We start from the raw sequence: 23,387 nt of genomic DNA, 5'->3' as shown, positions 1-23,387 counted from the left end.
TATGAACAAAGTAAGGACCTGAAACTGTGTGATTATCCATGCGAAAGGACGCTGTTTATGCAGATTATGTTTCAGTGTTATACAATATTTGTAGCTGCAAATGTCACGCTATTTTGATCACGATTCTTAGAAATCTTGGCGGTCAGTGTTAACAATTCTTAAAAGTCAGACAGCATGACAAACCTCTTGTGATTGGCCAATGATATCAGTGGTCAGTATGATTAATACGGTATTTGATCACAAGACTTCATTGTTAGCTGCGGAGGCGTTTTAAACTCCAAAGCTTCGTTGTCAGTTGTGCGCCTTTATCATAGTTACTCTTCTCTACTAACTGTGCCTTTATCATGGATTTACAAACCTTGCTGAACAATCTTCATGAAGAAGTATCCTGTCCTGTGTGCATGACAACGTTTACAAAGCCAAAACAACTGCCGTGTTTACACAGCTTTTGTCTTCACTGCTTGGAAGAGATTCAACGAACGAGCGGACGCCGTGATATCATAGCATGCCCAGAATGCAGAAGAGAGATTAGAGTCCCCACAAGTGGAAATCTTAACGATCTGCCCACTAGCTTTCGAATCAACAGTTTGCTGGATGTGTTGGCTATCAGAGAGTGCAGTACAGATGGCGTCAAATGCGGAAATTGCGACAAAAAAAGCGCACAGAGCTCATACTGTTTCCAGTGCGCTGGATTCTTGTGTAGTCATTGTATTACAGCTCATAACATAATCCGCGCTAACAGAGAGCATAAACTGCTAGCGCTTAAAGACTTTCAAGATCAAGACATCGAGGAGGTGTTAAAGCGACCAGCATTTTGTCCAAGGCCAGGCCACGAAAAGAACGAATTGGAATTCTTTTGCGAAAAATGCGAAGTTCCTATTTGCAACGCCTGTGCTTTGACAAAATATCATGAAGGTCACGCCAAGATATTCTTGGAAGAAGCTGCGAATAAACGCAAGTTACAAATCAATTCTATGATTGAATTGCAAAAGGAAAACGTGCAACAGAAGAAAAACAGAATCACCAAACTTGACGAAAGCTGCGTTCAAATTGAAGCAAAAGCCGCTGTCGCGAAGCAAAACATAAACAGGTTTGCTGAAAATCTGACGGCGGTTATCGAAGCGAAGAGGAGGGAAAAATTAAACGAAGTAGAAATTCAAATGAAGGAATCTGTCGAGCGTATGCGAACTCAACAGTACAAGGAAGACAATCAAGTAAAACTAATCGAGACAGAAATCGCGAAAACTGTAGAACTTTTAAAACGAGGTCCAAGCGCAGAGATTGTGCAGTTAGATAAACTCGCGATAAAGACAATCTTTCAGGAACGTTTCGGCGATGAAGGAGAACAAGTCGATCATGACTGTGACCTTGAAGGTCTTCGTCAATTCAATTTCATACAAAATGAAACATTGATGGAGGAAGCAATCACTGAAGGAATCGGCTCATTCAAAACATTCCTCAACAAGACTGAAGCGCAGCAATCAAGTGCCGAAGGAAAAGGAATCAGTGAAGCAACTGTTGGACTTGAAGCAGAGTTGGTGTTGACGAAAAGAAATGCTGAAGGAGAACAATGTTACGAAGAGCATGACTTTGTAACAGTGGACATTAGAAATCATCAAGGCCATGAGTGTGCGACAAAACCGCAAGTCAAGATAACAAGGATGGCACCTACAACATCAGCTATTTTGCCAAAGAAACTGGAAAATGCGACGTATCGGTGAAGGTAAATGGAAATGATATTCGCGGCAGCCCTTACAATGTTCAAGTGAAACCCAGACAATACCGACCCGTGTTATCTTTTGGAAAAGAAGGTTCGTCTGCTGGAATGCTTCTCTATCCTTGGGGGCTGGCAGTGAATGAACGTAATGAAATTTCCGTGACTTATTTTGGTAACCACAGAGTTCAGTTATTCGGTAGTGACGGGACTCACTTAAGATCGTTCGGTAGAAAGGGTGATAAACAGGGAGAGTTTAACTTTCCTTGCGGCGTAGCTTTTGATAAGAATAGTAATATTATAGTAGCGGACACTGATAACCACCGTGTACAAATTTTTAGTGAGCAGGGCAAGTACCTGAACCAGTTTAGTGGCCAAGGAAGTCTTGATCACCAGCTTAACAAACCTTTTGGTTTATCTGTTGACAGTGACGGGAATATTATTGTTGCTGATTCAGGTAACAAACTAATCAAGATATTTTCTCCTAGCGGTCATTTTTTGCGTAAAATTGGCGGTGAAGGCTCTTTCACCTATCCCATTTACTGTGTCGAATATGACAAGTATCTTATAGTGTCAGACTTAAGTGAACACTGTATCAAAGTGTTCCGTAGGGATGGGAATATTTTGTACAAATTTGGAAAGAAAGGGAAGGGAGACGGAGAGTTTAATTGCCCTCGTTTCTTGTCAGTTAACAAAGTAGGACACCTGATGGTCTGCGATTCAGGTAATCACAGGGTTCAGGTGTTCGAACTGAGTGGAAAGTTTGTAACAAAGTTTGGAATAAAAGGGAGCGGGATAGGAGAGTTTAATGGCCCATACTCTACAGCAGTTCTTAGTGATGGTAGGATAGTTGTGTCTGATCTGGATAATCATCGAATTCAGATATTTCAGTAGCTTTGATATCCATTCACCGGTAATGTAATAATGCAGTTTTGCGCTAAAGGCTCACAACAAAACGGAAATACTTGTTATAAAGTGTCATGGAGTGGGTTCTTAATAATGAATTACCTTAACCGCAATAGATTAATTTTTTTGTCATGGAGGTAATCTGTTTTTAAATCGTGAAATGAACTATTGTAAATATCAGTTTACCAAAATTATTTCAACAAATTTTAAACAATTCATATTGAAGTTTATTTAGCAGGTATTGTTTCGCTGATTTTGCTGTAAATAAATAGTGAATTTTTTTAACTTCATATTAAGTTAATTTGTGTAAATTTAGTTTCCAATTGCAACATTTTCTTACTGTAGATAGTTTAGGTCACTTGTCTCTGAAATTACTTCACATTGTAACCTGTATTTTGATTTTACCTTTCAAAACAAATTTTCAAAACATAAATTTGTTGTAAATAAGTAGTATTATATGTTCTCGGTATGTTGTGACATTAATAATCTGTATGATATTACTGATAATGACTTTACAAAACCTGATCAATACATTCTTGTAAGATTAAAATGTTAATGAAATGTCAATAAAATGCATTTTTTTCCAGACTTTCAACTGGTGACCATGTCATTTTTGGAAGCAGTTTGTAAGGGGGGCGATATGATTACTTTTAAATAAAGCTTGTTGTTGTTAAATTGATTTGAAACAGAATCTTTAACTTGAGTATACTAGAGTTAATAAGCTATTAACAAGTTTGGATATCGTCTTTCTAAAATTCATTCAATTTCCTAAAATCGAAATGGAAATTATTGGATGGTTGATTTTCAGAAATTTGTTTTTAAATTTGAATATTTATTGCTGCAGTGTGCTCTAAACAAAAAGTGCGTGACGCATTTGATCGAGTGGAAACGTTGCCAGTAAACTTATTTTCCCCACCACTTTAAACTCGAGAGAGATTAAAAACTTAAATGACCAAGGTGTGTTAATTTTTGGCCAGTTTCGGGGTACCTCCGGATCTAATTCGTCGTCGGTTGATACGAAATACTGGAAATCCCGTACCAAGGGTTTTGCGCCATCACCTAGAATATCATTCAAAATTTGCCTAAACTGAAATTAAGGATAAGGCAAAAAAAATTAAATATTACCTTACTAGGTTATTACTTGGAGATAAGAAGGCTTCTTTACTTACCAGGAAATTATAAATCATAAGTAAAATGTCCTTCTCCCCGCTTGAACTCCTCGTCGAAGCCAGCGCGTGTCACGTTGGCCGATCGATAGGCATTGTGGGATATTCCCCCACCCCCCCCCCCCCACCGCCAAACCTCCCCCCTACCCGCTCACCCACCCATAGCACTTTTTTCCGGTCCTTCCAACGGAATATTTCCTGGCAACATTTGTTGAAAACATGCATCTTAAATTTATCATTTGGCGTTCAACTGACGAGACCTAGCCAGGTCGAAACAGCTGTGCACGGTTGCACTTTGCCTTCATTTTGTGCTCTATCATGCCGTTCTGCGTAGTGCCAGCCTTGCTTACTTAAATGAAATTGGTTTGGGGTGAGTAGTATTTTCAAGAAATAAAAGACGATCTTTAGGAAAATTTACAGTCGAAACACCTCAACCGTTCCTGTCAAGGGTGGATTAATGATTCCATTATAGCAAATTTGATTTCATTCTTTGCTTCAATATTCCATTCTTGAATTGAATATTTCAATGTTCAAACGGCGACTCAATTCAAAACTCGAATGTTGATTGGATTGTTGTACTGTCTACAATCCTGTGCCATCAGGAAAAAAAAAGGACACTGATAGTCAACTCGGTAGGCGCGTTGACTTATAGTCGCTCGAACTCTTTATACAGTTTCGCTTGACCCCTACTAACTACGCATGCTTACTAGATGTTCACTGAGGTGGCCAACTTTTTAACTAAAGAACAAAAGAAATTCAACCGACAAAAGAAACGTGTTTCCAAAAAGGCAACACGAGGATAAGCAGCGATATGTCATATCAATTTCATTGGTGAACAACAATATTTTTAGTGCCTTTATAATTATGAAAATTTGGTGCTTGTTTAAACAAGAGACCGAAAATTTAATTTCTATGCTTTATCGGTTACATCGCCACTAACTTTAAGTTACACTGGCTGCCAATTAGTAGTATAGGAGTTGGGGGTACGAGATCATAAAAATTTTTATAATCTCTTACATCCCCAACTCCTATACTACTGCACAGCACTGGAATCAAAAATGAAATCAAAAATAGAATAAAAAATGAAACCAAACCTCGAAGCCAAACTGAAAACCAAAATGGAATCAAGTTTGAAAACCAAAATGAAAAAACCAAGCCTTAAAAACCAACCCTTGCTAAACCCTTTAATCAAAATAAAAAAATCTCTTATACTCTTTTTAAAATTTTGAAATCAAGGTGCGTTTAAAAATCTCTTACACTAGAAATCATAATGAAAATTATTGCTTTATATTATAATGCCCGTAAGCATAACTTGTTAAGCCATCATCAAGTATATACCGTTTATCATCAAAACAGCTCAGTGATATTTTATTAATCTCATAGCTTCCAAGTTGATGGCCTTGACTTCTGATGGTTTTCATAGTATGATGCATCTGTGTTTTATTGAATAAGGTCTCTTTGTAGTTTTCATGTGTGATATCTTTTTTGATAACGGATTTCTTGATTCCTTTGGCTGTCTTTCCTACTTGTAGATTGTCTTTAATATAAGAATACATTTTTGATCGCAGACCGATGAATTCTAAAATAGGAATAAAAGAAGCTTCATCTTTGAATTTACCAATGACTTTCTTGTTTGTTTTATCAAAGAATGGTGATTTTTCAGGGTAGTCACTGTTATCGAATTTCTCTTTATCATCAAAAAAGTCTTTATATACATCTTCAGCCTGAATTTCATAAGTTAAACTGTCTGTATCTGTGAATAGCAGTTTGGCTTTGTTTGCATACTTCTCTTTTATATAGTTATAATGGAAATCATACATTAGTGTTTTGCTTAAATCTAATATAGCCATTCCTACATATGAAGGTCGATTGAGGGTTAATGTTTCTTTGATTTTATGGACAGCTACTAAGTTTTCATTAAATATTTTGCTACTGACATATGTTGGTTTTGAAGCTAACTTTAATAATTTATTTTTATTAGTCACTAACCTAACGTCGACTCGCTTCCTCAAATTCTCCATGGTTTTGCCGTATACTGAATTATTCATCAATTTAAAAAAGTCTTTTTCAAAAGCGTTTTTAGAATTTTTACGTTTTTCGGTATTAAAATCGATGTATTGTTTTAACCATGGAGATTGATTGAATTCAAGCACTCTGTAAACTTTTTTTAGCTTTAATCCAAGATTTAAGTACAATCTAAGGTTTTTATAATGTAGTACATACTTTTCTCTGTTGTTTAAAGTTGGAATCAACTTATGAACTAATCCTGTTGATATATTGTATTTAGTTGCTATGTTTTTACAATAATTTGATAACATGTCATTAGTTACTTTAACTTTTTCTGGCCCCAGTGGGTATGAATTATGAAGGTTATGTAGTTCATTAGGATACTCTAGATCAACTTCTAAAATTAAACCCTTATTAGAATCTTCTTTGTACTTAGCTAAGTTTGTTTCATCTATCTGTTTTTGTGTTAACCATCTAAATCCACCTGTTGGTAAATATTGACTCATAGCCCAACCATAGAGATTATTAGCATCAAGATACATGATATACTTTGAGGCTGAATTTTCATCATATTCTTTCATATATTTATTGTTTGCTTTACCATATCGATTGGCTATATAACTAATACCTCCTCTCATTCCTTTTTCAATGAATTGGTACATATCAATGTCTGTCATAAGCTCTAGTTTGATATCTGTCATTTTAAGCATTGAATCCCAAGACAAGCTGGGACTGCTAAAATAATGGCATGGATCTAGCTTATAATACTTAAGACAGGTCTTGCGGAAGCTTTCAAATACATCAGCAAGTAAAAGTACATCGCTTTTAAGATATAAATTGTGATATTCACCCATATTTTTGATCTTAAACGTTTTCCACACATTTTTAGCATGCTTATAGTCATCATCTGATATATGCTCATCATTTAATATACTGTAAAAGTCTTCTTTTTTGGGTAGTTTTTCATTAAATTTGTCAAAGCTATCCATATAGTCATACGGATATATTCCTTTTCTTGACATCAGATTGAGTTGCTTACTCTCGAATATTTCAGAAGTATATTTTAGGGATTCCTTAGGTAGATTACTAACCAGCTTCTCAAGACTTGAACTCATAAACTGAAAACTATCTAGAAAGGTTAAATGATTACCGAGCATGAAGGCCATATATTTTTCTATATTATTTGGTATAGCATTGATATTCATTTCTTTAATTTCTCCCTTTTTATTTTTGTATGTATGATTTTTTACAATTTTTCCTATCTCTTGCATTATGAAATGGCTGTCATAACCTCTTAAGTTGTGAAAAATTACTGGAATTTTTATTTTATCGGGTTCTATTCTTAATTTCAGATTGCATTCTGTATGAGCGCTCCCTCTGTATTTGCTAGTAATATGACAATGGTCTCTAACCCGAATATCTTCATCTATGTATTTTATATCACAGATATGACATGCTTCTGCTTTTTGAAATTCATTTTCATCATCTTTAGTCATCTTTAATGGTTTCTTGAAGTATTTTTTCATTGTATTTTTACAATATTTAACTTCTTCTAGCATCTTTTCCATGAATTTGTAAACAGCTTTTTCTCCTCTATATATTTGTATCGGTTTGGAATATTTATCATTATAGCAACAAACAACCTTATAACCATATCCACAGTCAGTATGCTTTTGATAGGCTTCAGTATATGATTTATCATTATTTTGCTTACAGCCGGATATCTTTTCTGTTATAGCTTCAAAATCGGCATAAATGACAAATGGCACTTGTTGCTGTTTATGGAAGTTGTTGAATTTTAGTATGTTGTTATCCTTATCAGGCATTTTTACTGCTTGTACTCCATTTATTTGAATACAATTATCTTTGTGATCGTTTAATACTCTTTCAGAACTGAAACATTGCAAACAGTGCATACAGAAGTGTTTCCTCTCTTTATGCTTTGTTTGGTTATACATGAATTTATTGAAATCCTTTATTAGAACATAATGCTTGTTTTCATTTTCAGTTATCAATAATAAATTCATCTGATTGTTATACTTTTCTTTTGATATATAGATGGGATATGGTTGTTTGTTTTCATAACCGAAAACATTAATATTAATCTCATTTTGCTTCTCAATTTTATTGTACTGCTTTATTGCTACTGGGAATTGAACTCCATCATAATTTAGATTCTCAATGTATGATTTATCAATTTTTTTAATACGTTGAGGATATTTTTCTTGAGGATTTATGTGTCTGATATGACACCATCTAAAGCATTCATTATCTTCATTTTTCATATTTATTAATCCTTTTGAACTATTTCTGAGTTCTTGAGGTAGTTTGATATAAGAGGATGCCTTTATTGGTTCATATTTTACTATATTAATATAATGACCATCAACAGATTGTAATACCCATCCTGAGCCTTCTGATATCCATTGAGCTACGAAATTTAATATCTGTTGTTTAGATGCTTGTAGTGATTCTGCGATCTCTAGATTATTGATGATTGTTTGTGGTTTGCAATTAAAATAAGCTGTTTTATATATTACACTATCGCCAGTCATCTTTGAAAATGTCACCTTAAGAGTTTCAGCAAATTTGAGTCCTTTCATTGCTGATAGCTCTTTTATTATGTGATTTTCTACAGCTTTTCTTGTGTTTTGAAGCTGTAATAACGGGTCTTTATTATTTTTTATACCAATTTCAAAAGACTTTGTGTAGCCTTTCATAGCTTTAGCAACTTCCTCTATCTTTGTCCTTGGTAATGGTAGTGGGGCTGTTTTTATAGTCCGTGGCATGGGTTTAGGAGGTGGCTGAATGATATTTTCCTCATAATCTTTAATCATTTGTTTGACGTTTCTTCGTGGGGTTGCTTTTGGAGGTCGGGGTTTGTAAATATTAGGTTGGTTTGCTTTTAGTGATAATATCATTTTTATAAGATCGGTTTTCGATAGCTTAGCTAGATCTGATTCGTTCATATTATTAGATGAGATATTTTTATTTTCCATTTTTTTAATTTATAGTATAACCAATTCTTTAAGTGTCTTATAGTAAAATCATTTTTTTTGATTTCAGATTTTTAAATAACTAGATATATTTGTATATTTAGTCATTGTAAAAGTGCATGAAGTGTTAATTATATATATCATTCTTCATCGATTATTTCAAACCGATCATCCTCTCGTAGACCAGCTAATATACTATTTGTGATGTGTTTTTTAGTTTTCATATGCATCCATTTAGATGCTAGATTGCTATCGTAATCGCAAACGTCGCATCTCCACTGTTTATTAAGCATGTATTTGGTTTTTGAATTTCGAATAGCTTTTATCCGATCATCGTCATTATCGTATTTGCATTTCCCAGCCATTTTCTCTTTATTTTATATTATAAAATATTTCTTTATATCAGTTTATAGTAATTCTTATTTTTAAATAACCAGATATAATTATATATTTGGTTACCGATAGTACAAGTAACAATAACAGCTATTAATATGCTGTGCAATCAGCCTCTCAAAGGCCTTCCTCAATATAAGATACATAATTATTCTTTATATCAATAATAGTTCTAAATTCAGTCTATTTTCATCAAAACAACTGCGATATGATTATTATTCTGAAATATGAAAATCAAAAAAGGTATCCCACAGGTAGTGACATGATTAATATTTAAAATGCTTTTTGAAAACCTTTGAGAAGATTCTAACAATTAAAAAAAGAGATGGGGATTTTCCCCAGTTGTTAAGTTGTATGATTTCCCTCAGTTTTTTATAGTGCGTTTAAGTGATAATTATTTTCTTTAATATATATATAGAATGACTGATATAACATTAAATATCAAACACCTACTAGAAGCTGATCAAAGCTCGAATGATATAGCCTTCATTAATAAAATGTATTGTATTCAGAGCATCCTTAAAACAAATATTTGTATTATTAAAATGCTATCTTCAGACCTGAATAGCAGATCTGAAATATCAAATGAAGACAAAAATCATGTACGTTTAAAGTGTATACCTGAAGACCAGAAAAGACGACGTGGAAGACCTCGTAAGGATCAACATTAAATACATATTTATTCAGTTTACGGTTTTAGCCATAAGTTATAAATTATTAATGACTAAACCATTGACCGAAAAAACCTGCTGACGCGTCAGCAGGTATTTTAATCTGGTTTGATTTCTATTGACCAATCATATTTCAACAAGTAAAAAGTTTTTTATATATAAACTTTTTGAGTAAAATTTACTCAAAAAGTTTACTCAAAAAGTTTACTCAAAAAGTTTACTCAAAAAGTTTACTCTAAAATTTACTGCCAAAACAGCTGTGCCGTGAAGTTATGTGTGTTATATATATAATGGTTTGTAATTCTGAAATCCACGATGAATTAAAAATTTTAAAAGAAACTATATGCCCTTTATGCGATCAACTATTGATAGAAGGTAACAAGGATGTTGAGCCATGCTGTAGTAAGCAGGATATGTCAAATCAAAACGGTATTAATGTTTGTATTAATTGCGGTTTGGTTCATGGTTCTATTTATTACAATGAGTTCATTGATTTTTATGCAAATATGGATAAAATACGCCGAAAATCGGTATATCATCGGAAGTATCACGTTGAGAATGTTTTAAACGATTTATGTATTAAAAATAGGGTACAATTGACTAGTGATCAAAGGAATCGAATTTATAAAGTGTTTGATATTATCGAATCCGGCGCTATTCCTGTTGTAAACAAAGGTAGAAAAAGACTTATATCAACCAAATTCATAATTAAACAGCTTTTTTTGATGATGAATCTACCTTGTGAATTTATCAAAATTAGCAAAAGCAAGAAAACGTTAGCCTATTATCGATTGTATTGGAATGAGATTTTGTCATTAAATTTTGGCGAAATAAATCGGATCATCCAATAAATTTCTTATCATATTTTCGTAGGTACTTGTCGATTATCGGACAGGTATCCGTCACATAATCGTCAATGTTCTTCATTGAAATTATGACGCTAGACGGATTGTAATCACCGCATCTCATCGTGTTTTTAATTGAGTTGAGTAAATGCTGGTAGCTCTGATATGCATATGTACTATTTTGAATTTTTAAATCGAGATTTTGATGATGCATCCAGCCTTGTATTAAAAGCGCTATTGTACTAATTGCAACCAAACTAATACCTCCTGTAGCAATACTTGATGCAAGGGAGCCGGATGCAAAGAGAATAGACAATGAATTCCCTAATAATTTCCATTTTTTGAAACGTTTAACAGCCTGCTTATAAGCCCAACATTTTCGATGATATGTTTGATAATAAGCTTTCAATTCTATAATTTGTTCTTCAGTCAGTTCGCTTGATATATGGTTCCAGTCAAATATTTTGCGATTGTCTGTCATATATTATATGATTAGACTATGTTTTTTCTTTCGATTTTCTTTTTTTTCATTGAGTTGATTAATTTCCTGATATTTTGAATCAATCGATCAATACTTTTCAGTATCTCAGTTATCAATTCAGCAGTCTTCATATATATTGTTTAGACAATTAAGCGATTTTTATTCGAAGAAAACATTTTTTGTTTTATCTAAAAATTGACATTTATGATACTCATTACCATTTATCGAATATGGAATTTTACTAAAACCTATTCTTTGTACATAGTAATCTGAAGAAATTTGAAGGCTAGATGCATTCAGCGTATACCCCGAGAAAATTTTATCGAGACAAATGCTGTTGTTAGAAAGGCAAATTCGAAATTGATCCTGTATTTTTGTATACCAGAGATTCATATATTTACCTATATAACCAGCTCTAATTTGCTCACTCGATATATCTAAATCATAATCGAGTGATAACTGATTAGACTCTACTTTCACCCATGGAAAATCAAAACTACTACCATTGTCGAAGTTAATTTTAAATCTTTTATTATCACCGGCTTTATAGTCATATTTAAATGCCATATATATAGTCCATTCATCGGATTCAGTGACATTTTCATTTAAATTAATTTCGAAACCACTCATAAAGCCGTTTTTTGGATCAAAATCTTCTAACAATTTTGTGGGATTAAAGACAAGATTACCATTTAATCCAGACACTACAGCACCGTTACTATCTGCCATGATGAATTCAGATGGATCCGTTAGATCATAAAAATACTCGAAAATTTTATGGTAATAGCTGATGTTTCTTTTTTTATCCATTTTTAATTTCATATCAGACTTCAAATTGTCCCGAAAATTTTTTAACTGTTCATAATTAACAGCTTGGTCATTAGTAGTAGCTGGTTTAATACCATAAATAGCCTTTGTTTTCATATCAATTGATGCATTGAAAGCTATTCTATCATTTTCAACATAATATAGCTGATCGTATATCCTAGGATCAACATTACTCTGATAACCTTTTATTCCATAAATCACGATATATGTTTGTAATTTTGGGACATATGCGTTCCCTGATTTCATCTTTAAAACGATATCAACATAGAGATAATTATTAGGATGTTGTTGATATTTATTAATTTGTGCTATTGTTCGACTATATCCATCATAAACTCGCGTAGTTGATTTGTCGATGTTGTCGATTGATGAAACAATATCGATATCTAGACTATCATGATCTATTTCAGCTGGAAAAAATAGCTCGAAAACCATTGTGTATCGATTGATTGGTAAACTATATACATTGATACCTAATCTGCTTGAGTAGTAGCCTTTATTGCTGTCAAGTACCAGCTTACTGTCTACAACTTTCGTATTAATTTTGTGATATGGAGTCGGATGATCAATTAAACTGCCTAACTCGATATCATCTTCCTCGCTTAATTGATTGATACTATCGGTCATTATATGGGCAAACGTGTTTTCTTGACCAACGGAAGTTATATGACTGCTATCAACATGATCAAGCATATATTTTTTGGTTACAGCGTCTGTATCATTGGTTGGGGTTTTTAGATGGGTTATATTATACCCACCCATATGGAGATTTGCCTGCATCATGTTACTACCGTGAATATCAAGCTTGCTAAGAATTTTTTGAGTCAAAACGCGTCCTACGACCTTCTTTAAAAAACTGTTATCAACGTACGATTTGTCTGCTTTGTTTTGAAGGCTTTGAGCTAAGACACCTCCTGATTTCTTCGTTAAATATGTATTATCAGCGTACGATTTGTCAGCCTTAGTAGCAAGTTTGGTATCAATTTCAGTCCTTACTTTGTTATCCTCAACACTAACATAGCCTACGTTTGGTACAGATCGATCGTTATATAAACTTGGATAATACACTTCGGTATTTTGCAATGAAAGGCCGGCACAATCAAACACTGTTTCATTTCTGTTCTTTTTAAGGAAGAATTGGTTAAGATATCGTTTATTTACGGCCGTCTCGAGATCCCTTGAATAATTTTCAATTGAATCATCAATCGCAACGTCATCAGGCGTTTTTAGCCCTATTACTCTCTTTTTATTCAAATTGAAATTACCTTCAGGCGTAACATCAAATCCGACTCCCGTGTCACCCTTTTCACCTCGAGGCCCTTTAATTGGCGTAATATTAGTGTTATTTGATTGTAATAAACCGTTTGAGTAACTCATATTATATCAATCAGTTATATTATATTATATTTTTTCATTGAAATTCTTAGTTACGAATTTTCGTGGCTTATCAATATATAAAAAGCTAAATGGGTCTGCAGTTGCTTTGAGATAGTCGTTTTTACTGATTCCAAGTTCTCTGCAAATCATTCCTTGTTCATTATTAGATGGGAATTCGAAAATACAGTGATGAGAACAATTTAATCTGATTGTTTTATCGGTATTATAATAGCTTTGAGATAAATAAATGCAACTGCAATTTTTATTTCTTGAATTTGTAAAATAGTTGCGTATTTCGCTATCATTTTTTGATCCCGTATTGAGATAATCGTCAAAGATGACTAGTTTTTGGCCTTCATCTGATATTTTATCAAGCGGTATTATTTTATCATTACTTGCTTCAATAACAGAATAACCAGCCTCTTGATTAAGGGGTTCAAAGGTATTGAAAAGATGTTGATATTTTGATTGTTGAAGATTTTTCCCATACAAATATATTTTATCATAAAACAATAGCCGATATATCATATCAAGTAAAAGGTTTGATTTACCTCCGCCTGATGGTGATGAAATCAGCATCCGGAAACATTGATTTGGCATGAAATCGTATAGTTGTCTAAAGTTTGAGGCCATATCGTCTTCAGTGTCATAATTCGGTATTCTCATTATATTATATGGGTATATTATTTTCAGTTCAACAAGGTGTTCAACACGGTGTACATCAAGGTGTTAAACGCTATGTTAAATGTTGATTTTTATATTCAATTTTCATTTTTTATGTAACGTAATAATATAAAATAAAATGAGTTTACTTAGATGGAAAGAGCTTGCAAAGAGTAAATCTGATTTGGGCGATAAAATCAATTATGTTAAAAATGCAATCACACAAAATAATATCGGTCAGCAGACAAGCCAAGAGTCATTTTCGAAGGTATTCAAACCAGTGACAAGTAAATTAGATGATGTAATTAAAAGTAATTTGCAGATAGCAAAAGTACCCAAAAAGCGTGTCAAAAAGGGGATGAGAGGTGAAATGGAAGCTCCAGATTACTATCCTGAAGTTGATCCTTTTGAGGATATGGACGTAGATAATTTATTTGATGAGCCTGTAATGCCACAAAATGAAAAACAGATTGTACCGAAACCACCAACATATGAAGAATCTTTAAAAGATCTTTTAGAAGGAAATAAGGAGATTTATGTTGATCCCCAATATTATCCTGAATATGTAGATGAATTACCTCCTGAATACGATGAGGATGAAATTGATTATGCTTTAGATGCTGATGATGAAGTAAGTGAAATACTAGATGACGTTGGTATCGACGATTATGATGTAGTGCAAATGAAATTAGATCAGCCTGAAATGACACCAAAGAAAACCAAGAACTATCTTAATAAGATTTTAGAGAAAGCCAAATATAAACGGAGACAATTGAAAGGTTTCAAGGCGAATGTTACTAAAGAATATAATAGGGGAACTATATCTGAAGCGGAAAGACAGATTAAAAATAAGAGAATAAGCAATGCAAGAGTTGCATTAAATGACTACATAAATCATTACGAAAGTAAAGCCAAAACGATAAAAGGTTCTGGTATTCGAAAAAATCAGAAAGGTGGAAATGTTATATTTTTTAACGATGTAAAACAGCTTCTCAAAAAATTGGAATTGATCATCGGTTCAATAAACGCAGGAAACACATCAGTTAAAATGCGAAATATGGGAGTTGCTATATTAGACACACTTTTAAAAAGGTCTACTATAAATAAACAACAATATAAACAGATATATAATCTGTACTTTAAAGTCTAATTTATGTAACTGTATTATATATATGGATCGTGAGTTAGTATTATCATCATATAGTGTTAAAAATCAAGGGAATAACACTCCTCAAAATTTTACAACTAAATTCAACAGGCCTATAACATTGGATAGCAATTACCAATATATGATAGGTCTCAATCGTATTATTAACATGTCATTTACATGGTTTAATGTAAATCCCTCATATGGTAATCAGCTGATTAAATATAGTTCAGATAATGGGAATAAATTTGAAGACATAACTTTCCCTGCAGGTGTTTGGAATTATTCTGAATTTGATGAATATATTAAAGAGATTACTAAGACGGGGGATGATGATAACCCTATATATCCCATCTCTATTGATTTTGATTCAACAACATTCCGAGTCACAATCACTTTATCTCAAAATTGTCAACTTGATTTGACGCATAGCAATTTCAACGACCTTATAGGGTTTGATAAAAAGGTATTAAAGGATGCGGTTAATATTGGTCCAAGAGTCCCAAATCTAAGCCAAGATACCGATATATTAAATGTACATTGCGATCTAGTCAATACTTCTTTAGTCGATGGCGAAGAGTCGGATATCATTTATACTTTTTCGACCAGCGTACTACAGCCGAGTTATTCGTTTACAATCGAGCCTCGTAGGGTCACATATAACCCGGTTAATAAGCAACAGATAAGTAGCATTCGAATATACATCACAGATGGGAAGAGACGGTTAATTAACCTGAATGGAGCGGATACGTCTTTTTCATTAATTTTGAAAAGGATAGAATAATATAACATAATAGTATATAATGAAACCATATGAATTCAAGAGGTTTTACCATCCAAAATTTGGTAAATTTGTATATAAGCACAAAGGGTCAGGAATTATCGTTGATAACATTTTCAAACCGATGAAGAGTGTTATGTCGTCTGTTGTTAAAAAAATTGTCAAGCCCTTAGGTAAGAAGGCAATAAAATCAGGTATTTCTCATGCAGGTGATAAACTGGGTAAAAGGGCATCAGAAAAAGCCGGAGACCTTATAATGGAAAGGCTAAGGAATATGAGGAAGGGAAATGCTGGGCAAAAGTCACTATCCCCAATCTTACAGAAAGTAAATGCCTCACCTGTCAGACACCAACAGAAAAATGAAAGTACTGATATGATCATTAATAGATTAATATCAGGATCAGGTGTAAAAAGAAGGCGTTGAGTAAAATGAATAAAATGATTAAAAAAATTGGTACATAATTGCAAAATTATGTAACATAATAATATATGTCTTTTAGAACAAGCGAATACTTACAGAGATATGAGTTGGTTCGATTTCAACTCGATGATGTAATTCGAGTCCCAGCTAACGGTCAGCACCAACTTAAAAACGGCTATAAGTTTACGATTAACGATAGAAGTTCATTCTACGATTGGTATAATGCGTATTTCGAGGTGCAATTTCAGGTGCAAATGTTAGCTGATGGAGCAACCACGGGGGCGAATCGTATCACAGTTATTAATGGAGCACATTCATTGATTGCCCACATGATGATTAAATCAGCAGGAAAAATCGTTTATGATACCGATAATCTCCATAAAGTTACTTTCGTTAAGAATCTCCTCGAATATAGTGACGATTTTAGTCGTTCAGTAGCAAAAAATAGTCTTTGGTATCTAGATACCGACCATAGGATAGCAAATGCTAATCAGAATGCAGGGTTTGAGGCTAGGCGACTTTTGACGACAGGTCTCAATGATGTCAATGTTGTTATACCTCTAAATCGTTACAGTTTCTTTGAAGAGCTGGAAGGTCGAATGTTACTCCCAATGCAACTCCAATTCAATATACAGTTACAGAATGACGCCGAATTACTTAAAAAGGCCGATGATGTAGCTGATGGACGAGTGGTCCTTAATAGATTCCTTCTATGGGTCCCAAAATTGACTCCAAAGGACAGCCTATATGATAAGTTTGTTAGTTCCTTCTTGGTAAAGAACACTTGGACGTATATGCGCGAAATGTATGAGGTTTCCGCACCAACGAATAGCAGTGGATTCTTCCAGATATCATCCAGTATTGATAATGTTAAGGCTATCTTTGTATATCTACAACGAGCTAAATCAAACAATGCAGATGAAAATCCCTATGAATTTGATACCTACAATATCAATCTTGACCGTGGGAATGGTAGTTATTTGACAACATGCCGATTGGAATACGGCAACGGAGTGTTTTATCCTGAGACCGAATATGATAGTGAGTCCAAAGTTAGGATCTTCAATGATTTAATGTCTTATGGTATGAGAAAGAATGATTACAACAGCGGTACACAACTCAACTTGGCAAATTACAACTCTCTCTATCCTATTATCTTTTTTGATTTATCATATCAAGCAGAGCGAGTAACTAGAGACCCAAAGCAGTTGATATTCAGATATAAACTAAACGCTAATAGTGCGGGAGATAGTCCTTTCAACGTCCATGCCATCGTTCTTTATAATGAGACAATCGTCATTGACAAGGTGGGTAATGAGCTGGTTATTGTATAAATCAATCAATTGAATATTATGTATAAACCATTTTATTTTGTATACGTTTTATAAACAAGAAATTATATAACGTAGTATATATACAAGTAATGACAACTTATCACTCTCATAAAGTTAATCTATCAGAAGGACAGCGAAGGAAGCTTTTGACTGCTTATAGAAATAAAAGTGAAATTACAATTCGCTTAAGCAATTCAGATCTGACTGGCAATGACAGTTTAATGCTAACTCAACGACAAATCAATAAATTTAATAAGGCTAAGAAGTTAGGTGTTGGATCTGATTTAAACATCTCAAAGACACAAATTCGAAAGGTCATTAGGGTCGGTCATGGGGCACCGCGAATTGGTTTTCCAATGATTGGAATTAGTGCTCCGAAAACGAAAACAAGATCAAGAAGGTCAACAACTAACAAATCAACAACTGATAACACTTCAAAGAAGGATGGTGGAAATATTAGACTACCAAGTAAGAAAGATGTATTAGCTTACACACCGCCACCATTCATTGGTTCTTGGGATGAATATGATAAATTTCTTCGAACAGGTGGATTGGTGCTTCCAAAAAAAAAGATCTTAAAACCGAAAAGAAAGTAAGAAAGCCAACATTCCATAAGAATATACCAATGAGTAATTTTGATTTAATAAACTGGTGTTTATATTTGAATATACCGATAAAAAATGTACTAATGAGAGACGAGACTGTGCCACATAATCACAAATTAGGAATATTCATTTACAATCTCCAACCGTCATATCTGAGTGGTAGTCATTGGGTTGCAACTTATGTAAAAGATAAGGTAATCAATTATTTTGATAGTTTTGGTATGCCTTCATTTCAAAAAATAGTCGATCACGCAAAAAAGAAGAATTTAACATTGCTACATCAAAACAATCAGATACAGAATATAAATACAACCACATGCGGATACTTCTGTTTATACTTTTTGAATGAGATGAACCATGGGAATACGTATTCTAATTTGTTGGAAGTGTTTGACATATATGACACAATGAAGAATGAGAAATTCATTCAACATTATTTCAGAAATATATAACTTATATATATAATGGTTAAATCGTATTGCGTAAAGCAGAAAAAACAGACAGAATGCGTACCAGAAAGTGAAAAATATGTTCAAACCAAAAATGGGCGACTTATGATGAGATGCATTTGCTCTGAATGTAAAAGCGTTAAAACCCGTTTTGTAAGCAATAAAAAAAAGACACAAGGTCGGGGAGTTGGTCAAATCATCAACAAAAAGATCGGCGATAAGATTCCGGGGTTTCAACAAGCTCAAGACGTAGCATCTTTCATCATGGGCGCTACCGGAGGTGATAAAAAATTGTTTGATAAATACTGGAGTGGTGAAATTGCTAAAGGGGCTTTTAACAATAAAAATGGATTATTTTCAAAAAAGTTCTGGACATCCCCAAGTGAGCATCAAGATCCGTCATGCTCTGGAACCGTTTGGGATAAAAAAGCAGGAAAATGGAGGAATAAATACTGTGATTAATATCTAATCAATATATATATAATGGTTAAATCATATTGTGTAAAACAGAAGAAACAGACTGAGTGTATACCAGAGTCTGAACAATTTGTAATGGCTAAAAATGGACGTTTAATGCTTAAATGTAAATGTGTTGAATGTGGAATCACTAAAACTAAATTTGTCAAAAGTCAAAGTGGTGGAGCTCTTGCTCGTTATAAAGGACCATCTACAACTGATAAAATAGCATACATGGCTTCAAATTTTGTTACCCCAGCACCAAGTTTTGGTGCTATGGCTAGACTTTTAGCTGGGCAAGCTTTCAAAGGAGTGAAAGACAATGTTGATTACTACAGAAAGGGAAAAGGTATCGATATCCATAAAGCTATTCTGAAAGTAGCACCCAAAAAGGGTTTTGTTATTCCAGGGCATAAATATACCGGACCTGGAAATCCTATTGAAAAACAGGTAAAATGGGATCCAAAAACAGGTAAAATACTAAAAATATATGAGCAACCAACTGGCAAAACAGACGCTGTTAGCATGCAACATGATGTAGATTATTCTGTATGTGCTGACAAACCATCAAAAGATCAGGTTAAATGCAAAAACGAAGCTGATAAAAAGATGGTAAAAGCCCTTGATGCTATCCCATGGAAGGACAGACAATGGGGTCATGCTATTGCTCGTAATACCATTGCAACCAAGGCTAAAATAGGTATGGGTGTTAAAAAAGCCAAAAAACGGAAAACGGCGTTGAGTAAAAATGATTGGTCTCAACAATTAGCCGATGAGTTACATAAACCAATCAGACGAAAATTTAAAACTAGAAGAGTAATATCAAATGGAATTGACGACATATGGTCTGCTGATTTAGTTTTTATGGATAAACTTTCAAAATGGAATAAAGGTTATAAATATCTATTGACTATAATTGACGTATTCAGTAAATTCGCTTGGGCTATACAATTGAAAGATAAGAAAGGTGCATCAATAACTAGCGCTTTCAACAATATTATCATTAATGACAAGCGTAAACCTGAATATCTCTGGGTTGATAAGGGATCTGAATTTTATAACAAAACATTCAAGGAATGGCTAAAGCAGAATGATATCAAGATGTATTCCACTTTTAATGAAGGTAAAGCTGTTGTTATTGAGAGATTTAATAGGACTTTAAAAACCAAAATGTACAAACAGTTTACTATTCAAGGTAATACACAGTATCTTGAAATACTTCCAAAAATAGTAAAAGAATATAATAATACAAAACATAGCTCTATCAAAATGACACCCACAGAAGCTTCAAAGAAAAAGAATGAAGGAACTGTTTACTTTAACCTATACGGTGATATGGAGCCATTATCAGCTAAACCAAAATTTAAGGTTGGTGACAAGGTCCGAATATCTAAGTATAAACGAATTGTTTTCGATAAGGGTTATACACCGAATTGGAGTGAAGAAATGTTCGTAATTACTAAGATCCAACATACTAATCCCATTACATACAAATTGAAAGATCTCAATAATGAAGACATACAAGGAAGCTTTTATGAACCTGAACTGTTAAAAGCAAAACAGGATGTATTCAGAATTGATAAAGTCATTCGGAGGGATTATAAGAAGAAACAAGCTTTAGTGAAGTGGAAAGGATATAATGATGATTTTAATAGTTGGATACCAATGAAGGATCTACAACATATATAAAATTCGTGCTTATTGACTTTTAGACATCTTGAATCAATTCTGAGAATAAAAGTTTATTTTATGACAAACGTTTATATAAAAGTTTGTATAAAAGTTTATTGTAATATGATTGGTTAGTTAATATAAACAATAATGCAGATGTTTAACCTTGAACTATAAAATATTAATCACCATAATTTTAAAAAGAGTATAAAAGTTTTTTTTAAAATATTGATAAAAATAATCAAAGATTATTTTTATCATTTAATCAAGATTTAGTTTGCAGTAATATCACATATTTTTTCGCCTAATGTATCCCATATCTCAGACCAGTATATTTGATTAAATTCTCGTGTTTTTTGTTGTTTACTATCTTCAATGTAATCACTTGGTATATCTAAATGTTGAAATATCATCTTTAACAAATAACGAATACTTATAAGCCTATGTCTTTCTTTTTCCATATTTCTATTTATTTTTATAAATCTTATTATAGTACTATGATTTACAAATAATAATTTAAATATTTCATTTATTTTTTCCCTTTGATTATCACTAATTAAAATTTTATTTTCAGTGCTTAATTTATCAATTATTTTATTGATATGGTAAAGCCTATTATTTATGTTTTTTATAAATTTTTTATTCATTTCACATTCTAATTCATTAAATTTTTCAACGCTAATACGATTTGTTGCCATCAGTTTCCATAAATAAGTATATTTAAATTTATATAACATAACTTTTCTATATAATAATAAAACATTATAATTTTATATAACTTTTAATAGTGCGTTTTAAATTAGTATGAATATTACTGATATAACTTTTAGTAAAAAACTTTCATGGCTCTTAAGGCATCATATTATTGATACAAAACTAGATATAGATGATCAGGGATATGTTAAAGTTAATAATATTTTAGCTTTAAATGAATTTAAGCAATATACTTTATCTCATATTTTTACAGTTGTTGCTAATAACTGTAAACAAAGATTTAAATTAAAAGAGGAAAATGAAATATTGTATATTCGAGCTAATCAAGGTCACAACAAGCATGTTGGTAAATTGATTAATGATACTAATGCTTTTCAATCTTTAGATCTTAAAAAACAACATTATGCCTATCATGGAACTACACAACAAGCTTGGCATCAAATTCAACTAACAGGACTAAAACCTATGAATCGTAAACATGTCCATTTAGCCAAAAACATGAATGCTAATAGTGGACTTAGACACAATTCAAAAGTTTTTCTTCAAGTGAATTTATTGAAAGCAACTAACATGGGAGTTCACTTCTATGAATCTTGTAATGAAATTATTCTTACTTCAGATGATATTCCTCCTGAATGCATAACTGTCATAAAAATATATAAAAATTTCTAAAGTATATATATATATAAATGACCAACATGAAAATAAACATGGAAAATTTAAAGAAAATATGTTTCAAAGCAGATACATTCAAAAATATGTCTGATGACGCAATAAACACACTGAAGTATATCGTAACATTAAAAGAATTATCAAAACTCGGAGATTGGGTATATGAAAATCTAGACACTTTAGTATATTTAGAAAAAAAACTAAAACAAGATGGACATTGCAAGCCATTAACAAAATTATTAAATGAAGAAAATGAAACAAGTAAATACATATGTAACATTTACAATGATTTAAACAGTGTATTATCCAACCTTGAAAAAGAAAAAATGAATTCAAAAATAACAAAAATCATAATCGTTTTAGAAGATAATTCACAACAGATATTCAGTACAAGAGATTTACCATGATAATAACAACAGCATAAAAACTCGGCTTGTTTAAAAGCACTGTATCCAAAATTTTGAAAAAGAGTATAAGAAGTTTTTTTACTTTGAATCAAGGGTTGAGTTAGGGTTGGTTTTTTCAGGGTTTGAATTTCAGTTTTGGATCCATTTTTGATTCTATTTTTTGAATCCATTTTTCAAATCCATTTTTTAAATCCATTTTTCAAATCCATTTTTTGAATCCATTTTTCAAATCCATTTTTGGATCCATTTTTCAAATCCATTTTTGGATCCATTTTTCAAATCCATTTTTGGATCCAGTGCTGTGCAGTAGTATAGGAGTTGGGGATGTAAGAGATTATAAAAATTTTTATGATCTCGTACCCCCAACTCCTATACTACTCCAATTTTATGCAGAATTGAGTTCAAAATACTTTTTATAAATATTTGGATTCTTTTAGATCTGAGACTGGGACAAAATTAATCATAATCATTGATGGATCTAGGGGAGGGGCGCGAAAAATTATTTTCGAGAGTGCCCCCATATTTCAGGGTCTGGATGATCGCTACCCCCACCCCTCCCCTGCACTTAAATCAATGGACTCCAGTGAAAACCAGCAATACCAAAACATGAAACTTGCTTCCCACACCTTTATTATTAATCACAAATGGAAGGTATCAGTGTTATCAAGACAGAAATTATAAGC

The 23,387-nt window shown here is 32.7% G+C and overlaps 1 protein-coding gene and 1 pseudogene across 1 annotated transcript in view; one reads left to right on the top strand and one right to left on the bottom strand.

The window, feature by feature from the left end:
* The window catches only part of LOC144645126 (mannan-binding lectin serine protease 2-like), a 69,560-nt gene that overhangs the window by 34,448 nt on the left and 11,725 nt on the right, over positions 1 to 23,387 (bottom strand). The gene's annotated exons all lie outside the window — the stretch shown is intronic.
* LOC144645110 (E3 ubiquitin-protein ligase TRIM71-like) lies at positions 274 to 2,874 on the top strand (annotated as a pseudogene).

Source organism: Oculina patagonica, chromosome 3, assembly GCF_052425735.1.
Source record: "Oculina patagonica isolate OP01 chromosome 3, crgOcupat, whole genome shotgun sequence".
NCBI lineage: Eukaryota > Metazoa > Cnidaria > Anthozoa > Scleractinia > Oculinidae > Oculina > Oculina patagonica.
This window is presented reverse-complemented; position numbering and strand designations above follow the sequence as displayed.